Source organism: Schistocerca gregaria, chromosome 7 (genome assembly GCF_023897955.1).
Source record: "Schistocerca gregaria isolate iqSchGreg1 chromosome 7, iqSchGreg1.2, whole genome shotgun sequence".
Taxonomy (NCBI): domain Eukaryota; kingdom Metazoa; phylum Arthropoda; class Insecta; order Orthoptera; family Acrididae; genus Schistocerca; species Schistocerca gregaria.
This window is the reverse complement of record NC_064926.1, coordinates 184416885-184430827: the sequence shown is the minus strand read 5'-3', so window position 1 is coordinate 184430827 and position 13943 is coordinate 184416885. Positions and strand designations below refer to the sequence as shown.

Sequence of the window (13943 nt, the reverse complement as noted above, 5' to 3'; positions counted from 1 at the left end):
CACCTTACTTGAATCGTGTAATCTTTCTACTCCTAATATGTTGTCACACATCTTGCACTAATAGTCACCAGAGACATGGAAACATAGATGTAAAAGGTCTGTAGAGAACAGATCATTTCTGTAATGAAGTAAGTCAGCTAACACATTTCTCAGTCCAGTAAGACAAAACTACACACCGGAGGAGTGCCTGAATCCACAACTTTGCCTTTTGCCTCTGGTTATGCCCTTACTGATAGAGCTATCAAAGCATGGCTCAGGACTTGTCCCCTCAGCTTCACTTCCTCTAGTAACTCTGTCCTACTTTATAATTTCACAGAAGTTCTACTGCATACCACATGCGGCTAGCACTAAAGGAAGGAAGGATATTTCCCACAAAGTCCCAGTCTGACATGCTGTTCTGATAACCCAGAAAGTTTCAAAAACTGTGCATGCTATGCAGCAGAGTGAAAGATTAATTCTGAAATATAAAGCAGGTTAGAAAACAGCTCAGGAATGAACAGGAGTAACTACAGATAATTTAACTGTTTGCTAAGCAGAGGTGGCCCACGACTATTACAGCGAGGAGTTTACATGCAACATCAGTTTCATGTGTGCATATGAAAATCATTATCAAGTTCATAAAAAACATACATCATTTTATTAAAAAATATAAGTACAAGTGAAATAAATTTGCCTACAACAATATTGGCATGCCAAGTCTGTTCCTATGCCTTCCTTTGAAACAAATTAATCAAAAATAATGATTTCACTGAAATTAAAGTAAGCTTTGAATTATGTTCTTTTCTATTGAGAGCATTGCTAATGCACTTAAGCTGGTCTTAATTGTTGTGCATTTTAGAAATGTCTTGATCCTCAGCAGAGGCGGTAAACATGTCTCAATCTCAGCAGTAGTCGAAGGGATTGTTCAGACAGTTGGCAAATGTCTGCAGGTTTATCATTGTTTTCAGTTCGTTTTGCAAATGTCATTCATGATTAGATGGGCCTGTCATCCATAGGTACCATATTTATCTGAGTATGAGATGACTCTGAATATAAGACAACGACCAATGCCCGCCCCCCACCATTTTTTTTTTTTTAAAAAAGAGGATCCTTGAGAAAAATTTATTTTTGAACATATTCTGACTAATGAAAATTACAAACTTTTCTTGATGTTAGGTATTTGCCTAAAAAGTTAACATTACCCTACTCTAAACTTATAATTTATTGACTGTCTATGATCTGATAATTCAAGGAGGAATAAAACAAACAAAAACATTGTTTACATTAATTCTTATCTTTATTGTCATTTTTGTTTAGCTTGTCATGTGTGGTACCATTATTTTTAATATTCATCTTGACAGGGCAGCTGTGAAATTTGTATCTTCGTTGTCACAGATATTTGGTTGTTTCTTCTGAATACATTGTGATTTCTTTTTTGCCAAACACATAGTATAGTTTGCTTCTATAGTGATGTGAGAATATTACAATGTCTTTAGCTACAAAAACATATCCTCTGCCCACCATTCTCTCATTGGCTGTGTAGAACAGCAGCTGACACACCCTCTATTTCCATCATACCTGAAGGTGAGCGTCAACAACAGTGCTGCTGGAAACATGTAAGTATGCCACTTCTCCAATCTAGATTTTTACCATCTCCTTCAGTAATGTATGATATTATGGAGTATTTGTTCAGTTTTAAAGTCAGTTTGATTCCAAGTACATATGGATTCAGGCAAACTGCAGTTTAAAAATATTTCTAAAAATCCAAGGTACGCAATATTGATTTCCAGATGAAATTTGTTGCCCAATCACCACTCCCCTCCCCACCCCCATGATAGTTTTCAGCCAAGCTGGTGTCACTGTTGCACCTCCAGGCCTTCTGTGATGTTGAGCAACAGTGAAACACAGGTGGCAGTGTCTTTTAGGGTGAAGGTAATATGTAACAACAGTAACTAATACATAAATAAGAGATCATAATCACGATTCAGTCCAATTCTTGAACTTTCGCTCGTTCTGTTATCTGGTGAAGTTTGTTGGTACTATCTCCAGAATGGGTCTTGCCACTGTATTTTATTCTTGTGATAATGACTACAGTCAGTATAGTGTAATTTGCTTCATTTGTTAGACATTTAAGTCTGGGTTGATTTTCTTTCTCGTTTCATCTGAATGTCACCATCTTGTTGTAAGGCTGATTAAAAACTGATAACATTTATCCCCAGAGTTTTAATATGTGAACAGCAACAAAATTTCTCATTTGCAACTCACTTTGTGAGTCATTTGTTTCTCATAACCAAATAAAATATTGATTTGGGTTCAGAGTCAAGTAATGGATTTTGAGGGCAAGTTTTTTTGCCTTTGAGTTTTACCTTTACTTAAAAATGTATGTGTACAGTATCCATACCTGTAAATTTTTTTTATTGCAAACCTGTTTAAATACAACAAAAGTTTCTAAGTTGATAGAATTTAATGCTATTTCCTCTTGTTTTTCGCAAAATTGTTAATTTTATATGCAGGGCATTGGATTGTCATAGTAGGTGGTTCATAATTCTTACATGTCTGTTGCACTAGTAGCGCAAATCAAATGTCATGCGATTGTTCGAGCAAGATTGGTACTAGCGAGTGCTTTGGTATATCGGGAAATCTTGAGTGGATTCGAATGAAAGTATTGTATGCTAAACTCTAACCTTTGGAAGTCCTCAAAATAGACTTGAATGAAACCTCAATAGCCCAAGCTTGAACTGCAAGTGTAAGATGACCCCTGTGTTAATCTATCAAACACTATAAACACGTTGACCTCAGCAGCAATGGTTTAATCTGTTGTTGTTGTTGTGGTCTTCAGTCCTGAGACTGGTTTGATGCAGCTCTCCATGCTACTCTATCCTGTGCAAGCTTCTTCATCTCCCACTACTTACTGCAACCTACGTCCTTCTGAATCTGCTTAGTGTATTCATCTCATTGTCTCCCTCTATGATTTTTACCCTCCACATTGCCCTCCAATGCTAAATTTGTGATCCCTTGATGCCCCAGAACAAGTCCTACCAACCGGTCCCTTCTTCTTGTCAAATTGTGCCACAAACTCCTCTTCTCCCCAATTCTATTCAACACCTCCTCATTAGTTATGTGATCTACCCATTTACTCTTCAGCATTCTTCTGTAGCACCACATTTCAAAAGCTTCTATTCTCTTCCTGTCCAAACTATTTATCGTTCATGTTTCACTTCCATACATGGCTACACTCCATACAAATACTTTCAGAAATGACTTCCTGACACTTAAATCTATACTCGATGTTAACAAATTTCTCTTCTTCAGCAACGCTTTTCTTGCCATTGCCAGTCTACATTTCATATCCTCTCTACTTCGACCATCATCAGTTATTTTGCTCCCCAAACAGCAAAACTCCTTTACTACTTTAAGTGTCTCATTTCCTAATCTAATTCCCTCAGCATCACCAGACTACATTCCATTATCCTTGTTTTTCTTTTGTTGATGTTCATCTTGTATCCTCCTTTCAATACACTATCCATTCTGTTCAACTGTTCTTCCAAGTCCTTTGCTGTCTTTGACAGAATTACAATGTCATTGGCAAACCTCAGAGTTTTTATTTCTTCTCCGTGGATTTTAATGCCTACTCCAAATTTTTCTTTTGTTTTCTTTACTGCTTGCTCAATATACAGATTGAATAACATCGGGGAGAGGCTACAACCCTGTCACACTCCCTTCCCAACCGCTGCTTCCCTTTCATGTCCCTCGACTCTTATAACTGCCACCTGGTTTCTGTACAAATTGTAAATAGTCTTTCTCTCTCTGTATTTTACCCCTGCCATGTTTAGAATTTGAAAGAGAGTATTCCAGTCAACATTGTCAAAAGCTTTCTCTAAGTCTACAAATGCTAGAAACGTAGGTTTGCCTTTCCTTAATCTATTTTCTAAGATAAGTTGTAGGGCCAGTATTGCCTCACATGTTCCAACATTTCTACGGAATCCAAATTGATCTTCCCCAAGGTTAGCTCCTACTAGTATTTCCATTCGTCTGTAAAGAATTCGCGTTAGTATTTTGCAGCTGTGACGTATGAAACTGATAGTTCGCCTGTCTGATACATCTTGCTCACCAGATGGTAGAGTTTTGTCAGGACTGGCTCTCCCAAGGTTGTCAGTAGTTCTAATGGAATGTTGTCTACTCCCGGGGCCTTGTTTCGACTCAGGTCTTTCAGTGCTCTGTCAAACTCTACACGCAGTATTGTATCTCCCATTTCGTCTTCATCTGCATTCTCTTCTATTTCCAGAATATTGTCCTCAAGTATGTCGCCCTTGTATAGACCCCCTATATACTCCTTCCACCTTTCTGCTTTCCCTTCTGTGCTTAGAACTGGGTTTCCATCTGAGCTCTTGATATTCATACAAGTAGCTCTCTTTTCTCCAAAGGTCTCTTTAATTTTCCTGTAGGCAGATCTATCTTACCCCTAGTGAGATAAGCCTCTACATCCTTACATTTGTCCTCTAGCCATCCCTGCTTAGCCATTTTGCGCTTCCTGTCGATGTCATTTTTGAGACGTTTGTATTCCTTTTTGCCTGCTTCATTTACTGCATTTTTATATTTTCTCCTTTCATCAATTAAATTCAATATTTCTTCTGTTACCCAAGAATTTCTACTAGCCCTCGTCTTTTTACCTACTTGATCCTCTGCTGCCTTCGCCACTTCATCCCTCAGAGCTAACCATTCTTCTACTGTATTTCTTTCCCCCATTTGTGACAATCGTTCCCTTATGCTCTCCCTGAAACTCTGTACAACCTCTGGTTTCATCAGTTTGTCCAGATCCCATCTCCTCAAATTCCCACCTTTTTGCAGTTTCTTCAGTTTTAATCTACAGCTCATAACCAATAGATTGTGGTCAGAAGTTTAATCTGCAAATGTAAAATGATTCCATGTTTTTTGAATGACAAATTTGGAAAAAACCACATCTTATAATCAGGTAAATACAGTAACTCATTCCATTTTTAAACATTCCTTCTTTAAAATTGATCTGTTTCTGTTAGAGATGTGTGAGGATATGGTGCAGGAAATCTGTTTGTGGACTAGGTTTGCAGGTACTTCCTGTCTTTGGATACCTTTATGAGACCTTTAGCATGTTGAACAGTATATCTGCATCGAAGAGAATTTGCTTTCTCGGTATGCTGAAGGTATCACAAAGGCATTCACAGACAGGCCCAACGCCCACCTCCGAGACCTAGGTCACTAACAGATTTCCCGCACTAAATTGTGACACAAACCTAGGCCTCCCACCACCCCCAAGGACCAACTGTGAAGGAGTGCCCCTCGTCATTCCTAAAGTGGTATGTTGCCACCCACCCACTCAACCTACGCAAAATCCTTGTCTATCCCCATATCACATCCACTCCCAGCCCTTGCAACAGGGCTCAAATTCCTGTTGAAGACCTAGGTACAAGTCTGCCCAATTCACTCACTCAGCACATCCTATTCTAACCTTATCCCATAAGGGGCAGGACCACCTGTGAAAGCAGCCATGTCGTATACCAACTGTGCTGCAATTTCTAGAAAGCAGTTTATGCAGATGTGACCATTAACCAATTGTGCACCCAAATGAATGGCCACTGCCAAACTGGCGAAGAACAGAATTGGCCATGCAGTTGCAGAACACACTGCTGACTGCAACATGCTCGATTTCAGTGGCTGCTTCACAACTTGTGCCATCTTGATTCTTTCCTCCAGCACCAACTTTCCTGAACTATGTAGATGGGAGTTTTTTTCACCACACATCCTCCACTCCTGTAATCCTCCTGGCCTCAATCTTCACTAACCCATTGACCCACACTCTCTACCCAATGGTCTCGCCTTCCTCTTGTCCTGTCACTCCCTCCCAGTATATACCTCCACATCATTGTCATTGTGTTCTGCACGAACTCACTAGCCACAGTGCCCGTGTATTGCACCCCTGCATTCGTATGCTGTGCATCTGCAGCCTCTCCCTCTTGCATTCCTATTATGCACAGCTTCTTTCTCCCTACAAGTCACCAGCTATGACTCGCCAACCCATCCTCCTGTTTCCCACCTCTTTCTTCCTTTACCTACTCCATCCAACACAATCTTTCATACTATTCCAAGTCCACCTGCTGAACTGCAATCCCAGCATTATTTGTTCATATGGCACAATGTATCCACTTGGTGTGTGTGTGTGTTGGGGGAGGGGGGACACGTCATGTGCATGCCCTCTAGCTTGTTACAGAATTTGTCCAAAAACTGACAGGTTTTCATTGTTTTCTGTCTACATTCCAACACATCTACTATTCTGAGAGTGAGAGTGGTCTCCTTTATTCCAAAATTATTTACATTCTGCCAGAACTTTGTTTACCACATGAATTAGGATAAGTAGCTACTTGCCACACTGAGGAGACATTGAGTGGCAAACAGGCACATTTAAAAGTAGATTCGTGTATAGTATTAAGCTAGGAAGCTAGTAGTGTAAATTCTTTGACACACACACACACACACACACACACACACACACACACACACACACACCGTCACTGACGTCTATGAGCTCTGAAGCCAGACTGAGCTGAACGGTGATTTCATTTGGAGCTGTCTTCCACGCAATTACATCACGAGTTGGAAAGGAATCCAAAGAACTCTTCTTAGCATCACTAGATCGAACAAAGGCAATAGTAATCCAACCATTACCCGTTCCTTGCACGGACATAGCCAAACTAAATCTTGCAACGAAACCCATCCACCTGTGTACACCCGTATGTATAGAAGCCTCTTGGTGTTTTAGCTCTCAGGGGCACTCTGGGATGCTCTCTGTGTGAGGCACCTCGTGGGTTTCCGCTGTTGGCACGTTGCCCGGCGTGGCGCACGACTCTATGCTTACCAGTCGCTCGCCGGGCAAAAATCAAGTTTGGCCTTGGCTGTGACGTCATCAGGGCATGGCACGGCTATAAATAGCGGCATGGGATGGGGAGGGGAACACGTGGCATAGAGAGACTGTGGTTGGGGAGGGGGAGGGGGTAGGAGAGCAGTTAAGGGAAAGGACAATGCAAGTGTGCTGAGGGTATAGAATGTGTATTTGAGGCTGGAGTGGAAGTGGGGAATCCATCAAGGGTGGGAAAGAAGAGGAAAGGATTATGTGGAAGGACAGAATATATGTATGAAACTGGAGTGTGTTGCGTTTCCCTGTGCACTTCGATTTTATATATAATATATGTAGCATATCACTGTAAGTAAACTACATGTTGATTATTGTTACGCCACAAAAGTGAAAATGCGGTTCTCGCTACTGGTTTCTGTAGTTGAAAATTTTAACTTTGTGCCCTCTGATCTATTATGTGGGGATACGCCCAACACTAAAAGATTTCCTGCTGTGAATGTATGATCTTTAATTTGCAAGGTTAAGTTCTCATAATTCTGATCTGACTAGTTAGAAATGGAACACTGTATCATTACCGTAACTGATTACGAACTTAAACATGTCTTTCTCTCTCGTCTCTCAAATGCACTGCAAATTAACTCTTATTATATGCACAGAAGTTACAGTATGCAGTGTTTGCCAAACATAAAAGCTGCAATGGATTTTTTAATATTTCAACATTATTGATGGCCACAGCTAACACAAGAGCATGAAACTAAAAATGAAAATTGATTTTATATTATTAGCCATACTACCAGATTTCAACACAGCAGTCTTTGCTTTCACATAAGTAAAGTTTTAAAATGTTGATTTACGTAAATTATTTACATCACTGATGTGTACTAGCAGATCCCCGGGGGCTCTGGGAAGCTGAAGGAAATAATTTTAATGTACCATGACCTGTCCGCATAGTTGCGGGAAAACTGTTTTCATTCAGTTGTTGTTGTTGTTGTTGTGGTTGTGGTTGTGGTCTTCAGTCCTGAGACTGGTTTGATGCAGCTCTCCATGCTACTCTATCCTGTGCAAGCTTCTTCATCTCCCAGTACCTACAGCAACCTACATCCTTCTGAATTTACTTAGTGTATTCAACTCTCGGTCTCCCTTTACAATTTTTACCCTCCACGCTGCCCTCCAATACTAAATTGGCGATCCCTCGATGCCTCAGAACATGTCCTACCAACTGATCCCTTCTTCTAGTCAAGTTGTACCACAAACTCCTTTTCTCCCCAATTATATTCAACACCTCCTCATTAGTTAGGTGATCTACCCATCTAATCTTCAGCATTCTTCTGTAACACCACATTTCTAAAGTTTCTATTCTCTTCTTGTCCAAACTATTCTTGATGTTAACAAATTTTCTTCTTCAGAAACGCTTTCCTCGGCATTGCCAGTCTACATTTTATACCCTCTCTACTTCGACCATCATCAGTCATTTTGTTCCCCAAATAGCAAAACTCCTTTACTACTTTAAGTGTCTCATTTCCTAATCTAATTCTCGCAGCATCACCCAACTTAATTCAACTACATTCCATTATCCTTGTTTTGCTTTTGTTGATGTTCATCTTATACCCTCTTTTCAAGACACTATCCATTCCATTCAACTGCTCTTCCAAGTCTTTTGCTGTCTCTGACAGAATTACAATGTCATCGGCAAATTATATTGAATTATCGCTTGAATTTGCCACGGGAGCGGCTCCCACAATCGTGGCGCAGCACTGTGTCATAAAAAATCCTAAATTCACTGAAAATGGCGAAAAATATGGAATGAAATTCTTGGCAAGCTAGCTACAAATTATTACAAGCATTTTTAAGAATTTGTATATTCAAAATCAACATAAAGTTCAAAGTACACACCTTTTTTTATACGTCAATATCCAATGGCATCTTTCTCAATAAAAGAACAAAATAAAGCTAACTAAGCGTTAGTGTCCCAAGCACTTACAACATTCATGGCTACAAGAAGACAGGGATAGTGATGTCCAAACCTCCACTATTTATAAGCAATTTACTATACTAATGTATATCTTTGTTATATTTTTAATTATCATTGTCTACTTCGGTTTCCACACTTGCCGACCACAGACGTTATTAGCAAAATTGGCATACATAATATTACAGAAGCATAAAAATGAAAAATAATTATTTCCTTTTTTACAGAATCCACTTATTCAGTAATTATTCATACAGAAATGAAATATAATAACACAGACAATTTTTTCCCATATATATTACACCGATTTTACAAATGTCTTGGTCACAAGTGGTGGCAGGGAAAGGGAGAGGAGAAAAGCAGAAAAGGTGAATGGACTATGCAGGTGTGCTGGGGATATTGAAGGTGTGTGTGAGACCGGATTGGGGGCAAAGAATTGGATAGAAGCAGGTGAAGGACAAGGACTAGTGAAGATTGGTAGGAAGAGTCATGATGGCACTGCCTGTGAAGCAGTCATTGAAGATAAGCACACCATGTTGAGCTAAATGCTCAGGGACTGAATGAACCAGTTGTAGAGGGGATATGTCTCATGTCTAGGCATGATGAGAGGTAATCAATACCCTAACAGATTCAGTTGTTCCTGTTCTGGGTGGTATTTAGGCATTAAGGGAGCACTCATTTGTGCCCTGTCATTGAGTGTGTGATATATGGTGGGTGTGATGGGTGAATGAGGACATAAGGCATGAGAGATCTGTTTCTGGACAAGAGGGGGAACACATTTTCAGGCAATGAAGGCCTAAGTGAGCCCCTTGGTAAATTTGGGAAGGGACGGCTCATCATTGCATATTGTACAATTGGGGTGGTTAGGCTGTATAGAAGAGACTTCACACTGTGGTCTGATGAAAACTGTCAAAATGGAGGTATTGTTGATGGTTGGTTGGTTTGATGTGATGTGGAGAGAGGTTCCATATGCCTTCCCACTTCACCTTCTCCAGTTCTGTCAGAAGCATTTCCTACCCTATCAAAGTGTAGTCTTCCAACTTAACTGCAACTACTGCATGGTTCTATGTGAATTAGAGCACTAGCAAGCTGTCTCTCCACATGAATAGCCATTGCCAAAATGTGGCAGAGAGGCAGCTCAACCACTCAGTTGTTGAGTATGCAGCACACCCAATGTGTTTAACCTGTCCAATTGCTTCACAGCCCATACCCCCAGAATTCGTCCCACCAACACCAGCCTTTCTGAAATAGACAGTCTGGTACACTTCTTGCAGCATATCCTTCATATCTGTAAGCCCCCTAACCCTACCCTTCATTAGTCCCTCTCCCCCATCTGCTTCTATCCCTTTACTTGCCCCGTTCCAACCTCACACGTGGTTATATCTTCCCATTGCACGTGCATAGTCGGAACTGTCCTTTAGCCTTTGGTGTTCCCGCTCTGTGCACAGGTTACTGATGCTGCACCAAGCAGCCCACTATCCTGTCTCCACAATCCCGTCCCAGCACACTTAGACAGGCAGCACTATAGGATCTTCCCCCACTCTTGGCCTGCTATCCCATTGCCTTTCCACCCCATCCCACTCTACGTCTCTTCCACGCAGATCACTATTCAGCTCAGTTACACTGTGGTGTCCGGAGGCGAAGTTTGTTCTCTCTCTCTCTCTCTCTCTCTCTCTCTCTCTCTCTCTCTCTCTCTGTGTGTGTGTGTGTGTGTGTGTGTGTGTGTGTGTGTGTGTGTGTGTGTGTGGCCGCGCGCGCGCCCCTCCTGTATGTGGTGAGTAGCAATTTATCTTAATTATATTTACAGTAAAAAATTGGGGCTGAAAAAATAACAATATGCATTTAGACAGACTGCAACTCACAACATAGGGGAGGCAGTGAGTGGCAGAGAAGCACACTTGTATTATGCATGTACCTGCCTGCTGTTCTGTGCCTCCTCTGTTTGGCGAGAAGCAGTCTATGGTAACTCAAGTCCTCTGGTTCTGTCCTCATAGTGTAGTACAGTAAGAATTCTGTCAGACAAGTGTGCTATTAACTAACTTTATAAGAATATGGCAGTGCCTAAGAAATTGTCATGCAAACAGAACCATCTCCTGTTTCTTTCAATGTTTGTTAGATTCTTATTTTTGGCAGTCCAGATTGGTTCTGTGATGAACTTAATTCTTGAAATCCCAAGAATATACATACTCAAAAAGTGACACAATAATTAAACTGGTCATTGCAAATAGGAGGTAAGACAAAAAATGTAACTTTTGAGATAATGAAAGAAAATATATTTTCTCTTCCAGTAATTAATTAATATTTACAATATTTTTTTTTCCAGACTTTAGTTTAGTGTTCAAGAAGCTTAACTGTACTTGTTTAGAGCCTGACATATCAAACATATTTCCAAAATATTCTTTAATCAAACCTTGACTTATGCCCTTTACACAGTGAAGTGCCAAATATGCAAGAGGAATGTACTGAAATACCCATTTTTCAACAAGTACATGCTATGGAAGAAAAACAGATTGTCTTAATTAGTCTCTAAAAAGAGAATGGTATTATTGACAATACTGAATGTGTGTAATATATTTTGGGAATGGAAGCCATTTGCTGTGATCGAACGCTGGAGCGGCCCCGAATGAGCTGTCGCTGTGAAGGCCTTTAAAAAACAGTGACAGTGTTGCTGCTGCTAGATAGGAATACCATTGTCACTTCAACTCTAGAAGGAATGATGCTATACCATCAGCACATGCAGTCAGGTTATGGGTAAAAAACTGTGAAGCAACAGCTGGGCCGATGAAATCGCTGTTGCTATGGCAGACAATGCTGCACAGAATTCCTAATCATCAGGCAGTGTGCATGCTGTGTTGTCACAAGAGTTGGACATCCCATGTCCACTGTACAGTAGGTGTTTTGAGGCATTCTCAAATGGTATGCTTTGCTCTCCACTTTCTCGCAAGGATTGATGTTGACGAGGACTGTCCATGGACCGTCCTGTGGACAGGCGAAGCTCATCTTTCTCTGAAGGGTGAGGTGAACACACAGAATTGCTGAGCTTCACCTTCAGTCACTGTGGATAAAGTTCCTCTGTATCGTGAACGTGTCATTGTATGGTGCGACTTCACGGCTACATTCATTATTGGTCCAGTCTTTCTTGAATATGTTGGCAGTCAAAGACCAAAGATGGGCAGTGTGACTGGTCAGTGTCATTGTTATATGCTTCACCAGCATGTCATACCCGCCCTACACAAGAGACATACATCAAACATCAACAGTTTTCATGCAAGATGGGCCCCACACAAATTGCTTGCAAAGTTCACCTCCTTCTCCGAAATACATTTGGAAACAATCGAATTATCAACTGATTGTTTCCAAATGTTTGTCCGGCAAGATCACCTGATCTCACAACCGTTTTTGATTGTGGGACTGCCTGAAGGACAGGCTTTACCAGGGGAACATTCACACACGCTGATCTGAAGCGCAGCATATCAAGATAGGTAGCTAGCATACCTATGGACATGCATTGTTCTGCTGTGCAGGATGCAATTCTGTGCTTTCGAACTCTTCTGGACCTAATGGGTGCCATCTTGAGCCCCTTTTGCAGCAGCAATTATACTGGTATGTAATAGTATGATGTACCATAGCACCATATTAAAAATGTTTCCGTTGAATTGGTTGTGCATTATTTCTCTTCCCCATGTCCTTCACAATAATGCTACCAAGTTTGGTCCTCATACAGTAATAATTTCCGAGTTATAATGATTAAATTGTATGCAAATATCATTTCTGCTGGCAGTTGGGGTGACAAAAACGTACTCTGAACGTATAAAAAAGTGATAACAGTTTTTTTCACAAGGATAACATGTGACATGCATACATCCGTTGCTGTAAGACATGTTGAAGAGTATCCATTGAAAACTGTATGTTTTGGTACTCAAAATGCCAGCATCGTTGTTCACATCCTCTTCAAACTCTGATATGTTTATGGTTTCTGAAGAGTGATAGCTAATGCAATGGCATGTGTGCAGCTAGGCCAGCCTGTAGCAGCTGATGTACTTTTAATGCAGATATATGTAAACATTTCCAGTGTTCTAATGTTAAACCATCTATGTGGATAATGCTGTATGGTCTGTTAATGCTTTGTAAATGAGGTAGTAAAGTGCGCGTCATTTACGATGGCGTCCGAGTTTACGTTCGTTCTGTGCATCTGACGTCACTAAACACAGTCAGCCAATGAATAGAGAAAGACATTGCCAGAGCTCGAGTGCAGTGCAGAGTACGGACGAGTGTCTTCAGTTTTAGAAACTAAACTAAATAAAGTAATTGAACAAAAGCAATGTCTTGATAGCAGACTTTCTATAAAAGAAAGTTTGGAAAAAGCTTTCTTTATACCAATTGCTTCAAATTCTATTAATTAATTAATTAAACCAAACAAGCAATAAGCCTCCTAATCAGGCGATAGCAAGGAAATTCATTCTCACTAACCACTTTTTCACAATAAAGAACAGCCGTAATTGTTTATTTCCTATTGTACTTCGACGAAATGTAATTCATAGCCATACCAACAGTGTTTGTTGGTATTTTGCGTGATTCTTTAAAATCCTCCAGGAATTCTGTTGAATGACGAGCTGCATTAGTGTAATAGTTAAGGTGTTTGGCTGCTAAGCAAGATGTTCTGAGTGCAAACCTGGCTGCTAAGCAAGATGTTCTGAGTGCAAGCCTTGCTTGGTGCTTAATATTTTCTTTATTTAAAAACAATATCAAAGTGTCTTACTTCATGAATTTTATTCGTTTGAATGTAATTTTTTGATATTTCTAGGGGCAACTAAAATTGACCATATGGAAAGTATACGCTGTGGACTTTTACCTCTGCAAACTCTTCAAAATTTCGAGCAATGGTTTACTACATTTAATGCTGCACAATAACTGCATTGAACATCGAAACAAAATTAAGTCAAGAAGATGTGTAAAAATCAAATTTTTGGGCCAAATAGTTTTTGTGAAATCGAATGATAAGTGTGTCAAAGCAGTCAGAACACCATGTTTCTGCACATGCGAGCAGTGCACTGATGACAAAATCGTGCACAGTGCGGAATGCGGGGAGCACGTCTCTGTAGCAGCGAA

At 40.3% G+C, this 13943-nt stretch overlaps 1 protein-coding gene across 1 annotated transcript in view; it reads left to right on the top strand.

Annotated features, from left to right (window-relative positions):
* Positions 1 to 13943, top strand: part of LOC126281192 (N-acetylglucosamine-6-phosphate deacetylase) — a 106081-nt gene that overhangs the window by 65534 nt on the left and 26604 nt on the right. The window lies entirely within an intron of this gene.